Below are 16,072 nucleotides of genomic sequence, written 5' to 3'. Positions count from 1 at the left end.
AGGACCGCTGGGGCTTCCTCAGGTTCAAAGATCCCATCAACCACGAGAACTCCCTCAGTCTCACAAGTTCATGGCTCTGTTCTCAACAGCACACACAGCCAGGGAACCCAGCAGCCGGCCCGCTGCTGGGAGTTTACCCAAAGGAAGTGAAGTCAGCACACGAGTTGTGTGCACTCCCATTCTTATAGCCGCTCAACTCACAACAGTGAAGATGCCCATCAGCCCAGATGTCCGTCAGCGGATGATAAAGAATTGTGGTATCTAATCATGATGGAATGAAATCCTGTCTTCTACAGCAAAATGGATGCAACTGGAGACTGGTATGCTTAGTGAACTAAGACAGACCCCAAAAAGACAAATATCACATATTTTCTCTGATTTGTGGTAGCTAATATACAGAGTACGAAAAATGTAATGTATATGAGTGAAATCTTGGGATCTGTCTGTATTCCCACTGGACAGTGGTCTTCCGGCTTTTTACTTGTTGAACCCTTTATTTAGTGCAGTATTAATCCTGTGACTATAAAGTAAATTAAAAATACATTATCACAAAAATAAAAAAGAAAGGAAAGGGGGAGGGGTGGGGAGGAGGGAGGTACCTCTATACCCTTAGAACTGTAGCTATGAGCAACATGAACTTTATATTAATTTTAAAAATTACTTTAAAAAAAAAAAAAGAAACACAACTGGTTGTATGCCATCAGAAGTCCACCTTCATGAAGCCAGAGCTACCGAGTGAGCTGCTTTCCAAGTGCTGAGATCATGACATGGGAAACAGAGACACGGCCTCCGGGGTGAGCCCTGCATCCGCTTCCTTCCCTGGTCCACCTGAGAGGGGCAGGACGCGGACCCCTGAGGTCTCCGAACACTCCGGGGTCACGCACAGCCCCGCACTGCCAGAGCCAGGGGCCTCCGCGCCCAGGCCGCCACTTGCTCTCCGTCTCTGTCTCTGTCTCTCTGTTTCTCTCTCTGTCTGTATGTCTCTTTCTCTCTCTCTCTCTCTCTCTCTCTCTGGCTTCAACAAGCCCAGAGGCACCTGCTTGCTTCTCTGAGCCTCACTACCATTCTGTCTGGGTTTCCCTGACCCGTATACCCTAGGGTCAGTCCCCCACTGCCAAGAGCAAATGGATAAAGCCACTTAGAAACTCCACAGCCATGGCAAGAGCTGAGGGTCCTAAAGGAGAGGACACGGGCGCCAGGCGGCCCCTCGCCAGGGGCACACATGCCATGCGGGGCTCAGATGCCCCCCTCCCGCGCGTGAGGCTGCACGCAGACGTCCCGCACAGGGCTTCCGTCCTGGCTGGGGGGCTTCATCAGGTACTCGACTCCCCAGCCTCCGCGTCCTCCTCTGTAAAACGGACAGACCCGTGGCCTGTGCCACCCGGGGCCACGGGGACATCAGACGACCACTTCCGGGATCAGCTCAGCGCCTGTCGCTGGGCTGCAGACACACGTCCCTCCCTACTCTGGTCAGGTACGGCTCGGGCTGAGCGAAACAAGCCCTGTGGTGCAAACAAACTAAGCCAGCGCACACAAAGGGAAACTGGGTTTGTAGGAATCCTCTTTGTGTAGGAGAAAGAATACAACATTCATAGCGGGGGAGGAGCGGGGGGAGGGGGGAGACAATCCTTGGTGGAGGGGGAGTTCCTACTTTCTGTTATTAAAATGAAAAATAACCATAGTTCTTAAAAAAAAAAAAAAGCTTTATAGTGCTACTGCAATTGTGATGGAACCAAAACCCAGGCCATGCTGAGCCAGGTGGGACCACAGGGCTCAGTCCCCGGGATGGGACCCACTAGGAAACACTTAGTAGCCTGTAGTCTCCGGATGCCGGGGCTCAAAGGGGGTGACGTCGGGCAGTGACAGTGCTGCAAAGCCACGCGGCCCTGGGCTGGGCTTCCTGACGGGCTCGGGACCCCACGGGTTTGCCTCCCAAAGTCTTTGTCTCTCTCGAGGATGCTCGCGCCAGGCTGTACAGCGCTCAAAACACTCTCCAGCGCGTGCACCGACCCACAGGGAACGGCCTGAGATCCGGACTTCACTAACTTCCTCCCTCCCCACCCCAGCCGACGCTCTCTCTCCAGATCACAAGGAGCAGCCCCCAGGGTCAGCTCTGCGTGGCAGCCTGCTGGGAGCGCCCACCACGTGCTGGGGGTCGCGGGCACTGCCTGGCGCGCTTTGCTCCGCCCCACCCTCCCAGCAAACCTCCTGCCGTGGCTGTCTCCACCTCATGGGCAAGGACACCGTCTCCACCTCACGGGCAAGGACACCGTGGCAGACAGCCCTAGGTCGTGCAGCTCTAGCGGCAGACCCCGGGGCTGTCCCCAGGTAGAGTCTGTCTGGCCTCCATGCCCAGGCTACTGCTCCAGGCTCATCCATCTGCATTTCCCTCCTTAACATCAGCACAAGTCTCCTGACTCCCCAGACAGTGCTCGGACATAAACGGCGTCGTGGCACAGAGATTAAAATTACATAAACATACATATAAAGATTTATTTCTTTATCTGGCCGGCGCTGTGGCTCACTAGGCTAATCCTCCTCCTTGCGGCACCAGCACACCGGGTTCTAGTCTCAGTCAGGGTGCCGGATTCTGTCCCGGTTGCCCCTCTTCCAGGCCAGCTCTCTGCTATGGCCAGGGAGTGCAGTGGAGGATGGCCCAAGTGCTTGGGCCCTGCACCCCATGGGAGACCAGGAGAAGCACCTGGCTCCTGCCATCAGATCAGCGCAGTGCGCCGGCCGCAGCGCGCCGGCCGCGGCGGCCATTGGAGGGTGAACCAACGGCAAAAAGGAAGACCTTTCTCTCTATCTCTCTCTCACTGTCCACTCTGTCTGTCAAAAAAAAAAAAAAAAGATTTATTTATTTATCTGAAAGGCAGAGTTACAGAGAGAGATAGAGAGACAGACGAGAGAGAGAAAGAGAGAGAGAGAGAGAACCATTCATTGGTTCACTCCCCAAATGCCACAGTGACCAGGGCTTGGCCAGGCCAAAGCCAGGAAATTCATCCAGGCCTCCCAGGTTGGGTGGCAGGGGCCCAAACACTTGGGCCATTTTCGGCTGCTCTTCCCAGGCCATTAGCAGAGATAAAATTAGATATTTAAAACAAGGGTGGGGCCAGCACTATGGCATAGCAGGTAAAGCTACCGCCTACAGTGCCAGCACTCCATATGGATACCAGTTTGAGTCTTGGCTGCTCCACTTCCGATCCGGCTCTCTGCTGTGGCTTGGGATAGCAGCAGAAGATGGGCCAAGTGCTTGGGCCCCTGCACCTGCATGAGAAACCTGGAGGAAGCTCCTGGCTCCTGGCTTCAGATCAGCTGAGCTCCAGCCATTGTGGCCATTTAACCAGAGGATGGAAGATGTCTTTCTTTCTGCCTCTGCCACTCTGTAACTCTGCCTTTCAAATAAATAGATAATTAAAAATAAAATTAAAATTAAAAGTTAAAAAAATAAAAGAAGGGGAAAATAAAAACCTATGCCATTCTCTGGGATTCGGGGTGCCCACCTACACCTACATGAGTCCTCCCTCACACAGCCCCACGCACACGCATGCAGGCGCACACGCATGCACACGCCAGGCTGGTGCCTCACCGAGCTACAGTGCCTGGCAGCAACAGCAGTGCTATTTTTTTTCTGACAGGTAGAATTATAGACAGTGAGAAGGAGAGACAGAGAGAAAGGTCTTCCTTCCGTTGCTTCACTCCCCAAATGGCCACCACGGCCGGAGCTATGCTGATCCGAAGCCAGGAGCCAGGTGCTTTTTCCTGGTCTCCCATGCGGGTGCAGGGCCCAAGCACCTGGGCCATCCTCCACTGCACTCCCGGGCCACAGCAGAGAGCTGGAGGGGAAGAGAAGCAGCTGGGACTAGAACCTGGCACCCATACAGGATGCTGGCACCGCAGGCAGAGGATTAACCAAGTGAGCCATGGCGCCGGCCCCTAGCAGTGCTAATTTTTACACACCCAGCCACGTGACTCATTCACAAAGTGCAGTGACCTTCACACACCCCATCATTCTTTCTGTGTTCAGGCTCTTCACAAGTGACACGGAGCTCTCCTAAAACCCAGGGAGCAAAGCTGAGATGCAGAAGAGCCATTCTTGCAATAAGCAGACATGGGCTGGTGCTATGGGACAGCAGGTTAAGCCTTCCCCTGCAGTGCCGCATCCCGTGTGGGCACCGGTTCAAGTCCCAGCTGCTCCACTTCCGACCCAGCTCCCTGCTAATGGCCTGGGAAAGCAGCAGAAGATGGCCCAAGTGCTTGGGCCCCTGCCACCCATGTGGGAGACCCAGGTGAAATTCCTGGATCCTGGCTTCAGTCTGGCCCAACCCTGGCCATTGCAGCCATTTGGGGAGTGAATCAGCAGATAGAAATAAATAAAATCTTGAAAAAAAAAAAACACCCATAAAAAGAAACGGGACCTGTAGCGATGGCTGCCATATGGGCACAGCTACAGCAGGTGGACTTCCTCTGCGGGGGCGCTGGTGACCACAGTCTGCGTGGAGAATCGGGGGGCTGCCGTCAGAGGGGTGCTCTAGTTTCTGGTTCCTCTGGCGCAGGAGAAGAGTACGGCTTGTGGTCGCAGAGCAGAAGGAAGCTAACTGGGGCGCGGGGAGACAGCACCTCTGACCTTGGCCTTATCAGCACCCATGCGGTGAACTTAAAACTAGTGAGGGACAAAATCTCAGTTAAAAATATGACACGAACGAGGGCCAGCGCTGTGACACAGCAGGTTAAGCCTCTGCCTGCAGCGCCGGCATCCCATACGGGTGCCTGTTCGTGTCCTGGCTGCTCCTCTTCCGATCCAGTTCTCTGCCATGGCCTGGGAAAGCAGTAGAAGATGGCCCAGGTCCTTGGGCCCCCGCACCTATGTTGGAGACCGGGAGGAAGCTCCTGGCTCTTGGCTTCGGATTGGCGTAGCTCCAGCCGTTGCGGCCATTTGGGGAGTGAACCATCGGATGGAAGACCTCTCTTTCTCTCTCTCTCTCTGACTCTACCTCTCAAGTAAGTAAATAAATCTTAAAAGGATTGAAGGAACTGTTCAGCCGCACTTGGAATCAGGAAAATTCAAATCAAACCAAGATGAGACTCAGGGGCCCGATTACTGAGGCTCCTATGTGCTGGTGGTGAGGGTGCAGGGAGGACCCAGGGTGCTGGGATTTGTGGGTGCCCAGACGGAGGGCAGGGGGCGCTGTTGGGGAGGAAACGTGTCCTACGTGTCCCAACTTAAGCCCGAGGAGGTGATAAGAGATTGAATCTTTCAGCACCTGAAACCCTGTGGACTTGTGAGGGTGCATTTTAATGAAATAATAGGATACATGTACATTTTTATGGAAGGCTATTTACCCAAGGTTTATTTGTGAGGATGAAAAAATTTAACTAAATGCCCATCTAAAGGATAACTAAATTAAACTAAAGGATAGTTTACAAAAAAGCTTCCAGTGCGGACTATACTATGCATGCACATGTACCGGATTGTGCTGTCGGTACACAGGCTCAGGGGAATGTGACACCATGTTAAAGACGGGGCCGGCGCTGTGGCGGAGCCGGTAAAGCCGCCGCCTGTGACACCAGCACCAGTTCAAGTCCTCGCTCCTCGCTTCCTGTCCAGCTCCCTGCTAATGGCCTGGGAAAGCAGCAGAGGATGGCCCAAGGGCTAGGGCCCCTGCACCCACGTGGGAGACCCAGAGAAGCTCCTGGCTGGTGACTTTGGTCTGGCCCAGCCCTGGCCATTGCAGCCATTTGGGGAGTGAACCAGCAGATGGAAGATCTCTCCATCTTTCTATACCTCTTTCAAATAAATAAACAAATCTTTACAAAAATAAATAAATAAATAAATAATAAAGACAGGACACAGAGCTGTCACTCAGTGTGATGCCAACTCCCCCCCCCCAAATAAATAAATAAATGTAAAAGTATTTATCAACAGTGGTACTGGACTGTAAATTTCTAAAAAAATTTCCTTATTTACAATTTACTGTATTTTATGACTCTGTCATAAAACATATTAGGCCAAATCACATCAAGTTGGCATTTTGCAGGTCAAATTGGGCAAATATTGGCAACTTTATGTACTTTATCCCAACTGCACTTCATCTACTGAATATGAAGCATATACAACTTAGAATTCCCTAATTTATCTATAATACTAGACACTTCAAAAAGTTCATGGAAATGTGTATTGTGAAGAAAACTATGCCTGTGTTTATTTCAAAAATTGTTCACACTGAAATCAGTATCTTTTAACTCCATTTTCCACAAATTCTTGGAAATATCCTCTTACGCCATATTTAATATTAACTTGGCTAAGTTATATTCTTTACTGAGTTATATTTCTTCCTTAGAAGAAATATATATTGCTTCCATAATGTATTATGAAGCTACTTTAACATAATATTTCATCATCAGTTAAAAAAAACTTTTAAGCCGGCGCCGTGGCTCAATAGGCTAATCCTCCACCTTGCGGCGCCGGCACACCGGGTTCTAGTCCCGGTTGGGGCGCCGGATTCTGTCCCGGTTGCCCCTCTTCCAGGCCAGCTCTCTGCTATGGCCAGGGAGTGCAGTGGAGGATGACCCAGGTGCTTGGGCCCTGCACCCCATGGGAGACCAGGAAAAGCACCTGGATCCTGGCTCCTGCCATCGGATCAGCGCGGTGCGCCGGCTGCAGCGGCGGCCATTGGAGGGTGATCCAACGGCAAAGGAAGACCTTTCTCTCTCTGTCTCTCTCTCTCACTGTCCACTCTGCCTGTCAAAAAAAAAAAAAAAAAAAAAAAAAAACCTTTTAGAAACAGAGCCGATCAGGTAGGATTGGAAAAGGGCATCTCTGGAAAGACATTTCCTGTCTGGAAACCTCCATGACGATGCAAGAAACACTGGAAATTGATCCGTGAACGGTGAGCTACAAGGTTCCAGTGTAGGGTGCACGGGTCTCACTGCCGCGGTGCGCCTGCGGCCACATGTTCTGCTGACGGCACGGAACGGCAGCCTGCAACACGCATCCTGAGGTCTCGATTACACAGGGCTCCTCCTAGAAACCCCACAAACTCCTCAGTTGTAATCACTGGCATTCCATACTTACGATGTAATTGGTCCCTCTGACTGCTGGCAGCTCGCTCAGCGTACATAGTTCTTGCGCTGACAACTTTTAGGGCTAATGTTACGATGCATATGTAACACCGTGCCGGCTTTGCACAAGAGGCGAACAGCTGAGACGCAGAACCAACCAGAAGGGAGACGGGGAGCGCCCTGTGCCCCTGTGCGCTCAGGATGCCTCCCTCAGCTTTTGTTTTCTTTAACCGGCAGGACGGTGAACAATGGGGTTGCCATTTCCCCTCCCGGGCCTGACTGTCACAGGCAGGACTCCACAGCTCTCTACTGAACTGTGGAGCTTCAGGTCCCGGCCCCCCCAGCAGCTGACACGGAGCAGCACCCCGGATCTGCGAAGAAATCGCTTTACAGGAGCAGGACCCTCCCCGAGTTGGTCTAAGATGACCAACAAAAATGAGATGGAAAACTCTGGTCTGAGATCCAATGGGTCACAGGATGTTAATCTCACTGGGCAGGGCCAGGGCACCACAGATTAACAGCCGGCACGAGAACTTACTCTCTCTTCTCTCTTTTTTTTTTTTCTGTCTTTCCCCCAAAGACTCTTGGTAAGCCCTCTCTCCCTTTCACCCCAAATTCTGTGTCACCCAATTACTGCGCTGGCCACTTTACCCCATTTGTAAGGAGCTCCTAAGTACCTCATTAACGTCCTAAAAGATTAGGAGTCATTCAGAAAGGGTGGAAGTGGGTAAGATTATTTAAATCTTTTGGAATTTTTGGCTACTTGCAAAAATAGCCTTAAAAGTTACAACAGGCTGGAATTTTATTCCGTTGCTATCATACACACCAAGTTCCACGTGGAAAGATCCCTAAATATCCTATTAAATGTACATAATGTATGCTTCCGGGGGTCTGTAAATATCTTGGGAATAAAAGAGCCAAAACTTTACCAAAGTGTTGAAATTTAAATTATTCCACACTAGTTTTTACATTTTATCTATGTTCTAATCATGGAAGTCATTTAAAGCGATTTCTAAAAAAAAACACTGCAAAATTCAATGCTTAAGCAAAAAAATTCCCAGGCATCCCACTGTGCCAGGAGGTGACCAGGAGTGAGGAGCAGCCGCCCAATGGCTTCTGTTTCTCCAAGCAGTCTTCCTGTACAGGCAGTGGCTGGCTTCCTTCCAGTCTGTCTCAAGTCCACCTCGCTGCCTGCTCCTAACAGGACCCAAGGAAGAACTCTTCCCACACAGGAGAAAGGAGCCTTGCAGGTGCAGAGCTGCCGCGGGCAGCAGAGGGCTCTGGGGCAGGTGAATGTCCCTGGGCATTCCTGAAGCCCAGCACAGCAGCAGGTCTTCCTGGGGGAAGCCAATCCCCCCCAACCCCTTTCCTTCCCCCAACAAGGTGCTCCAAGAGGCAGGGAGGGGCCCCGCTGGCCTGGGAGATCTCACAGATGGAGTCCTGCTTATCAGAAGCAAACCACAACAGGACAATTGTTTCCACCCAACTCCCTGCATTCTACACTCTCTCCAGATTAATTATCGTGGAGTCCCGCCAAGCTCATTAGGCGGGAAGGCTGTTTACGGCTCTTCCGAGCAGCGGCCTCGGGCAGCAAGCAAGGACCAAGAGAAGGTGGGCAGTCGCCACCCACCTTCCAGGGCTAGGGTCTAGGCTCTGCTGTGCAGCTGTATGCAGAAACAGCAGGATCCACGGGTATGCTCTTACTTGTCTTTTTTTTCCTAAACAGAACCGGGTCCTTATCTATTTCCCTGGCTAGCGCGGATCCCCAGGGGAGCACCACGCCAGGCAGTTCTGGAATCTGTGACCACTCAGAGCACGTGGACACTTTAAGTTTTGCCCAGAGGGCGTGGAAAGACCAACTTTTCCTTCTCCAAACCGGCTTCCTCCAGGCACCCAATCCCCCCCGAATCTGTGGGGCCTGACCTTCCCAAGCTGTGGGAGATCCCCCCCTCCTCCGCCCAGATCAACGCCTCTGTGGCTTGCTGGCCCACTGCTGGCGGGAGTGAGAACAGTTTGCTCCAGGCTGCCTGCCTAGTGTGGCCTCTAGGAGGCTGGGTCAGCTGGCGGCTGTGGCCAACAGCCCTGATGTCAAGGTAAGGGAGGGGCCAGCACGGTGGCATAGGGGTGAGCAGCTGCCTGCAGCCCCTGCTCCCCATAGGGGCACCGGTTCAAGTCCGGGCTGCTCCAACTCCCATCCAGCTCCCTACTAATGCGCCTGGGAAAGCAGCGGAAGATGGCCCAAATGCTCGGGCCCCTGCATCCATGTGGGAGACCCCGATGAAGCTCCCGGGTTGGGCCTGGCCCAGCCCTGGCCATTTTCGCCATTTGGGGATCGAGCTAAAAGATAAAAGATCTCTCTCTCTCTCTCTCTCTTTCTCTGTAACTCTGCCTTTCAAATAAATACAATAAATCTTTTTTTTTTTATTTTTTGACAAGCAGAGTGGACAGTGAAAGAGAGAGAGAAAGGTCTTCCTTTGCCGTTGGTTCACCCTCCATTGGCCCCCGCAGCCGGTGCGCTGCGGTCAGCGCACCGCGCTGATCCGATGGCAGGAGCCAGGTGCTTCTCCTGGTCTCCCATGCGGGTGCAGGGCCCAAGCACTTGGACCACCCTCCACTGCACTCCCTGGCCACAGCAGAGAGCTGGCCTGAAAGAGGGGCAACCGGGACAGAATCCGGTGCCCCGACCGGGACTAGAACCCGGTGTGCCGGCGCCGCTAGGCGGAGGATTAGCCTAGTGAGCCACGGCGCAGGACGATACAATAAATCTTAAAAAAAAAAAAAAAAAGTAATTCCAATCCTACATTAGGGAAAAACCAAAGGAATTCACCCAATTCCCAACTGCACCTGAAAAGTAACCCAAGTCCCATGAAACAGATTCTGCACCCCACTGGCAGAAAACCCTTACACACCCTTGTCTCACTGCATGGTCTCAAAGGCAGGGCGATGCCGAAGCTACCTGACCCCAGGTACCCGGCCCCTAAAGTTTCACCGGCACAGCGAGGGCCACTTTCGACTCCTGTCTGACTCCTGTCTGTCCGATCATCTCTGCTCACCCCCACCCCATCCTCCAACCCTCAGCCCAAACCCCCCGGGGGGATGTCCGCCCTCTCTGAACCCCAAAAGACAGGCCAGGGCGGGAGACAGGGAAACGCTGCGACTTGTGTGGTCCGCGCGGCCCACGCCACCGCCCAGGAGCCGAGGCGGGGCCGGGCGTGGGGTAGGGGCGCCCGAGGTACCCAGGAGGAGACCCCGCAAAGCCCCAGTGCCCCGGGAGAGCAGGGACCAGCCGGGCTGCGGCCGCGCCGACGTCGGGGGTCGCCCGATCGCCTGCCCGAGCCCCCCAGGATGCGCCGGGTGGGAGGCTCGCGTGTCGGGCGGGGGGCTCCCGGGGGTCCCCGCCCCCGCCCCCACGGGCCCCGGCGCCGGCGGCGGCCGCCGCGATTAGCGCCTAATCCCCGCTCCGAGCGCGGGTAGGTCCCGACCCCGCGGCTCCTGTCAGCGGCCAGGCGCCGGGCTCCGGGGCGCCGGGAGCCCCGCGGGCCAGCGACCCCCGCCCCCTAACCCCCGTGGGGCGACGCCGGCCGCTGGGGATCGCTCCCGGCCGCGGGGCTGAGGAGAAGGCTCGGACCCGACCGCGTCCCGGCTGGAGAAGTTGGGGCGCGCCCCCGGGCTGCGGGCGAGGCCCGCCGGGCGCCGAAGGTCGGGACCCCCCGGGCCGCGGAAGGCGGGCGCGCGACAGACGCGGGACTTACCGAGGGCTCCCTCACGCCGCCCTGCGCCGCCGCCGCCGCAGCCGCCACTCGGGCCGGCCGGGGACCAGCACTGCCCGCCCCGCCTGCAGCCGCGGAGGCCGAGCATGCCCGGAGCGCCGGCGCTCGCCCCGCCCACCGCCGGACGCCCCGCCCCGCGCCCGGTACCGCCCCGCCCCCGCCAGTGCCAGCACTGCCCGAGCCAGCACCGCCCCGCCCCGCGCCCGGATCCACCCGCCCACCGCCGGGCCGCCCCGCCCCCGCCAGCGCCAGCCCCGCCCCGCGCCCAGCACCAACCCCGCCCCCGCCAGCGCCAGCCCCGCCCAGCGCCCGGCTCCACCCCGCCCACCGCCGGGCCGCCCCGCCCACCGTCAGCCCCAGCCCCGGCCCGCGCCCGGCACCGCCCCGCCCCCTCCGGGCTCAGGCCTCCGGCGTGGGAGGGCGGCGCCTGGCTGGAGCCGGCCGCTGGCCTGCAGGGACGCCCCAGGACGGGGGCGCGGGAGGCGCTGGTGGACTGGTGATGGTTCCCTGCCTTTCATGTGGCAAGGGTGTGGACTGTGTCCATCCAGTGCGAATGTGTATGTACACACACACAGGTACACTGAAACATGGAATGTTACATGCCAACACACAGACCCATACAGACACATTGACATGTGTTCCTACGCAGATAGGCACACATAGATACACACATACTCAGATACACTGACACACCACATACACACATGCATGGATAGAAACAGACACACGTACAATCACACACAGGTACACACAACGACACCGACAGATACAGAGACATACACACATATGCAGATACAGTCACAGCCACACACCCAGATGCACACGTGCTATCACACCTGCACAGATATGCACAAAATACAAACATGCACGCTTCCACACAGTGACCTACACACAAACACAGACGCACGCACACTTCCATACAGTGACCTATACACACAGACACACTGACGCATGCACGCTTCCATACAGTGACCTACACACAAACACACTGACACATGCACACATCCATACAGTGACCTACACACAAACACACTGACGCATGCTTCCACACAGTGACATACACACGCTTCCACACAGTGACACACAAACACACTGACGCATGCACACATCCATACAGTGACCTACACACAAACACACTGATGCACGCACGCTTCCACACAGTGACCTACACACAAACACACTGACGCATGCACACTTCCACACAGTGACATACACACAAACACACTGATGCATGCACGCTCCCACACAGTGACCTACACACAAACACACTGACGCATGCACACATCCATACAGTGACCTACACACAAACACACTGATGCACACACGCTTCCATACAGTGACATACACACAAACACACTGACGCATGCACACTTCCACACAGTGACATACACACAAACACACTGATGCATGCACGCTCCCACACAGTGACCTACACACAAACACACTGACGCATGCACACATCCATACAGTGACCTACACACAAACACACTGATGCACACACGCTTCCATACAGTGACATACACACAAACACAGACGCATGCACACATCCATACAGTGACCTACACACAAACACACTGATGCATGCACACTTCCATACAGTGACATACACACAAACACAGACGCATGCACACATCCATACAGTGACCTACACACAAACACACTGACACATGCACACTTCCACACAGTGACCTACACACAAACACACTGATGCGCGCCTTGAAGAGTGTCGTGGGCACACCTGAGTCTTTGGGATTCAATCTGAGAAGACCCAGGGTCTCCTCTGGGCTGGCAGGGGCCGGATCAGCTGGTCTTAGACCCAGGGTCTCATGTGGGCTGGCAGGGGCCAGATCAGCTGGTCTTAGACCCAGGGTCTTCTCTGGGCTGGCAGGGGCCGGATCAGCTGGTCTTAGACCCAGGGTCTTCTCTGGGCTGGCAGGGGCCGGATCAGCTGGTCTTAGACCCAGGGTCTCCTCTGGGCTGGCAGGGGCCGGATCAGCTGGTCTTTCCTTTCCTGGGGCTGGTGTTCCCCATGGGGAGAGAGCAGGAGGATCTGGGGGCGCTCTCTCCAGCACCACTGACCCCAGATCCCCTTTCCAGGCTTCTCAGCCCCTCCCAGGGCCCCAAACTTCCAAAGGTGGGGAGACGAAAGGAAAAGCAAGGCTGTGCTGGCGAGTGGGGAGGAGGCAGGGAGCGCTGGGTCGAATCCACGGAGGCAGAAACCCAGCACACAGCGGGCTGGCGTTCCTGGCACAGGAGTCCTGGGAAAGCCATTGGGCCACACCGCGGTGTTGGGATGACACCGAAGACAACTCGGGTTGCATGCACCCTCACCACGTCCGAGCCCTCATGCATTATCTCTCGCAATCCTCTCCACTGTCCAATGAAGCGGGCAGCACTTTACAGGTAGCGAAACTTGGGTTCGGGGAAGAGCCTGGAAAACAAGCTATGGCCTCTGGCCCGAGACCCTGAACCACAGAACAAGTTGGGTTGTTAAAGTTTTGCTTGGCTTTTGCTCCGTGATTTTGTATGTCCCTAGCAGCACTCAGTACAGATTGGTTCTGGCACAGTGAGAATGTAGACAATGTTAGTTAATCCTGGACTCCTAGGGCAGTGAGGGCTGGAGACCTCAAGGAAGGCTCCATGGGGGACACCTTGCAGGACAGAGGGGCCAGGACGAGGAAGAGACACAAAGGGGGATATAGGATAAGAAAATAAACATTAAAAAGCAGGTGCTGGCGTTGTGGCGAAGCAGGATAATCTGCTTCTTTCGAAGTGGGCATCCCACATCAGAGCGCAAGGTCAAGTTGCTGCACCTGCGCTTCCCATCCAGCTCCTTGCTGGTGCACCAGGGAGAGCAGCAGCAGGTGGCCCAAGTGCCTGGGACCCTGCCACCCATGTCAGAAACCAGGATGGAGTTCCTGGCTCCTGTTTTCAGCCTGGCCCAGACCCAGTTGTGGCAGTGGTCATTTGGGGAGATGTGTGTGTGTGTGCGTGTGTGGTGGTGGTGTTACCCTTTTGTCATAAAAGCACCTTTGATGGATGCATTGCCTCAATGACACATACAATTTCTTTCTCCTCAACAAACTCAGTGAGATAACTTGTTGTTGTTGAGCCGGAGTACCTGTGTGTGCCCAGGGCTGTGCAGGCTAAGGCCCAGCCAGATGTTCCCACGAGTCATTTATTAGCCACTGAATTGCAATTGGGATTTCTCTCCCACATAGAACAATATCATTTTGTTGGGTTTCTGGGTCAACTCCACAGAAGTTTCCTAGTGTAGCTAAAACTGTGGAGTTGCAGTAGGAAGCAACATTGTTGCAATGCTGGGACTGAGATCTACCAAACCACATAGAATTTAGGAAGAAATTGGGTTTTTAGCAGCCAGCTTGGCAAAGGCAGATTTAATTTAGGGGAAGGCAATGACATTGCAATCCTAGAGATTCTAAAGAAGGCAGCTACATGATGTCAAGGGTTTTTGTGGTTTCTGGCCCTTGGCTCTTAATCGTGACAACCTAATTTCAAAATGTGTCTTGCCTCCTGTCTTTCTCCAGACTGGTGTGTCCCAGCCCTGCCTTAATGCTCTGCAGGGACGTCCAAGGTCACTGCAAATAAACAAGTGGGAGGAAACCTGAGACAGGAGGACAGAGGATGGGGCTGAGGGCTGGGGGGCTGGGGGGAGGCAGGGAGAGGTGGAAGAATTTTCTGAAGATCTGGAAACAGAGTTAGGAAGAGGAAAGAGAGTGAGGTTAAAGAGAGGCGTGACTGTGCGTGGGTGAGCCTTCGCATTACACATGTCAGAAGACACATGGAGATGGAAGGCTCCATACCGTGCACCAGGAACCTATAAAGGGTGCCGGACACATATGGGGCAATGCAGTGATACATAAATAAATATATGTATGAGTACCCGCATGTGGTCTATGCTTTTTACACACACACACACACACACACACACACACCTATATATGCAGGGACTTGCAATTATATTTTTAGAAAAGCCTTTCTTTCCCCCCATAAATCAGGCCTTTGCAACTCAAAAAAACACCTGCATGCATTTTGTTTTGACCAGAAGAGGAATCACTTCCTTTCTCCTAACCTCCTAGCCCTCCAATCGTCACCCACTCCCACTTCCCAAAAACCTCCATCCCTCTCTGCCACTGACTTCGTTTGGAGAGACTTAAACACAAGCGGAAAAAAAAAAATACCTATCCTTGACAGGATGCAAAACGCCCACTAAAGGGAAACCAACCGCCAGCCCGACGCTATTGCAAGACCAGCGCAGCTCCAAGAGCTGTGTGCCGAGATCCAGCTCCAGAGGCCCCGCATGCCTGCCTGCCTAAGTCCTGCAACAGGGATTTCACAGGCCCAGAAGGAGCCTGGGTCACTGCATTATCAGGGGCAGATGTGGTGACCAGAGAACGAACCTCTGATGGCCTGCTGGGGGAGAGGGACAGCACCGCTGTTTCTCTGACTCATCACCTTTGATCTCGGATACCTCTCCTCCCTCCCTGCCTTAGAGCCCTTCTCTGATGACACTAAGGTTCCTTGGACTGATTGAGGCATCCTTTGATTTCTTTCTTGATCTGTCAAAACACCACCAGTTCTTGTTTTCTTTGAGGAAAAGAAAAAAGAAAAAGATTAGCAGTCCCTCTTGTTGGCTTGTTCTGGGAAGACAAATATCAATGATTATACCCAAGCTACGAAAGGGTTTATGTCCACAAGATCTGATTCAACTTGTTTTTAGGCATTGACATGCTTCATATTAATTCTGAAGCTATGCTGCCTATTTTTATTTTACTTTTTTTTTGAGCATTTATTTGACAGACAAGGTGGTCCACAGTGGGGGAAAGTGAGTAACCAAAAGATTCCTGGGTCTTGTCGACCATGAACACAGAATGTGTAATTCCTAGGTTCAGATCCTGCAATCCGTACTTGAAATCAATGTCCAGTTGATTCGGGCACACAGTAAAGTTTAAGAGGCAGGGAGAGAGCAAAGAGAGAGCAAATGTGTATCCAAGGTAACAGAATGATTGGCAGACAGTGCACCCAGTGCACAGGGCTGTGTGAGGACACAGAGTGAGGCAGCAGCATCCTTCAAGTTCAAGTTCATCAGCCGTCTGCTAACTACCCACTTAGATATGGCAAAACCAAAACAGAATCTACAGCCCCGGGGACTAAGAAAAAGATAACACACATTTTTCAATCCTATACCTTCCATCCAAAGAGACAGAATCAGTGTGGTT

General features: G+C 53.8%; 1 protein-coding gene across 1 annotated transcript in view; it reads right to left on the bottom strand.

The window, feature by feature from the left end:
- The window catches only part of JCAD (junctional cadherin 5 associated), a 53,014-nt gene extending 42,060 nt beyond the window's left edge, over positions 1 to 10,954 (bottom strand). Inside the window, exon 1 of the mRNA XM_051821599.3 lies at positions 10,815 to 10,954. The gene's annotated coding sequence lies outside the window, so the exon portion shown is untranslated. The remainder of the gene's footprint in view (positions 1 to 10,814) is intronic.
- Between the last annotated feature and the right edge of the window lie 5,118 nt (positions 10,955 to 16,072).

This window comes from Oryctolagus cuniculus, chromosome 13 (genome assembly GCF_051225735.1).
Source record: "Oryctolagus cuniculus isolate XC-2025 breed Fujian yellow rabbit chromosome 13, ASM5122573v1, whole genome shotgun sequence".
NCBI classification, from domain to species: domain Eukaryota; kingdom Metazoa; phylum Chordata; class Mammalia; order Lagomorpha; family Leporidae; genus Oryctolagus; species Oryctolagus cuniculus.
This window is presented reverse-complemented; position numbering and strand designations above follow the sequence as displayed.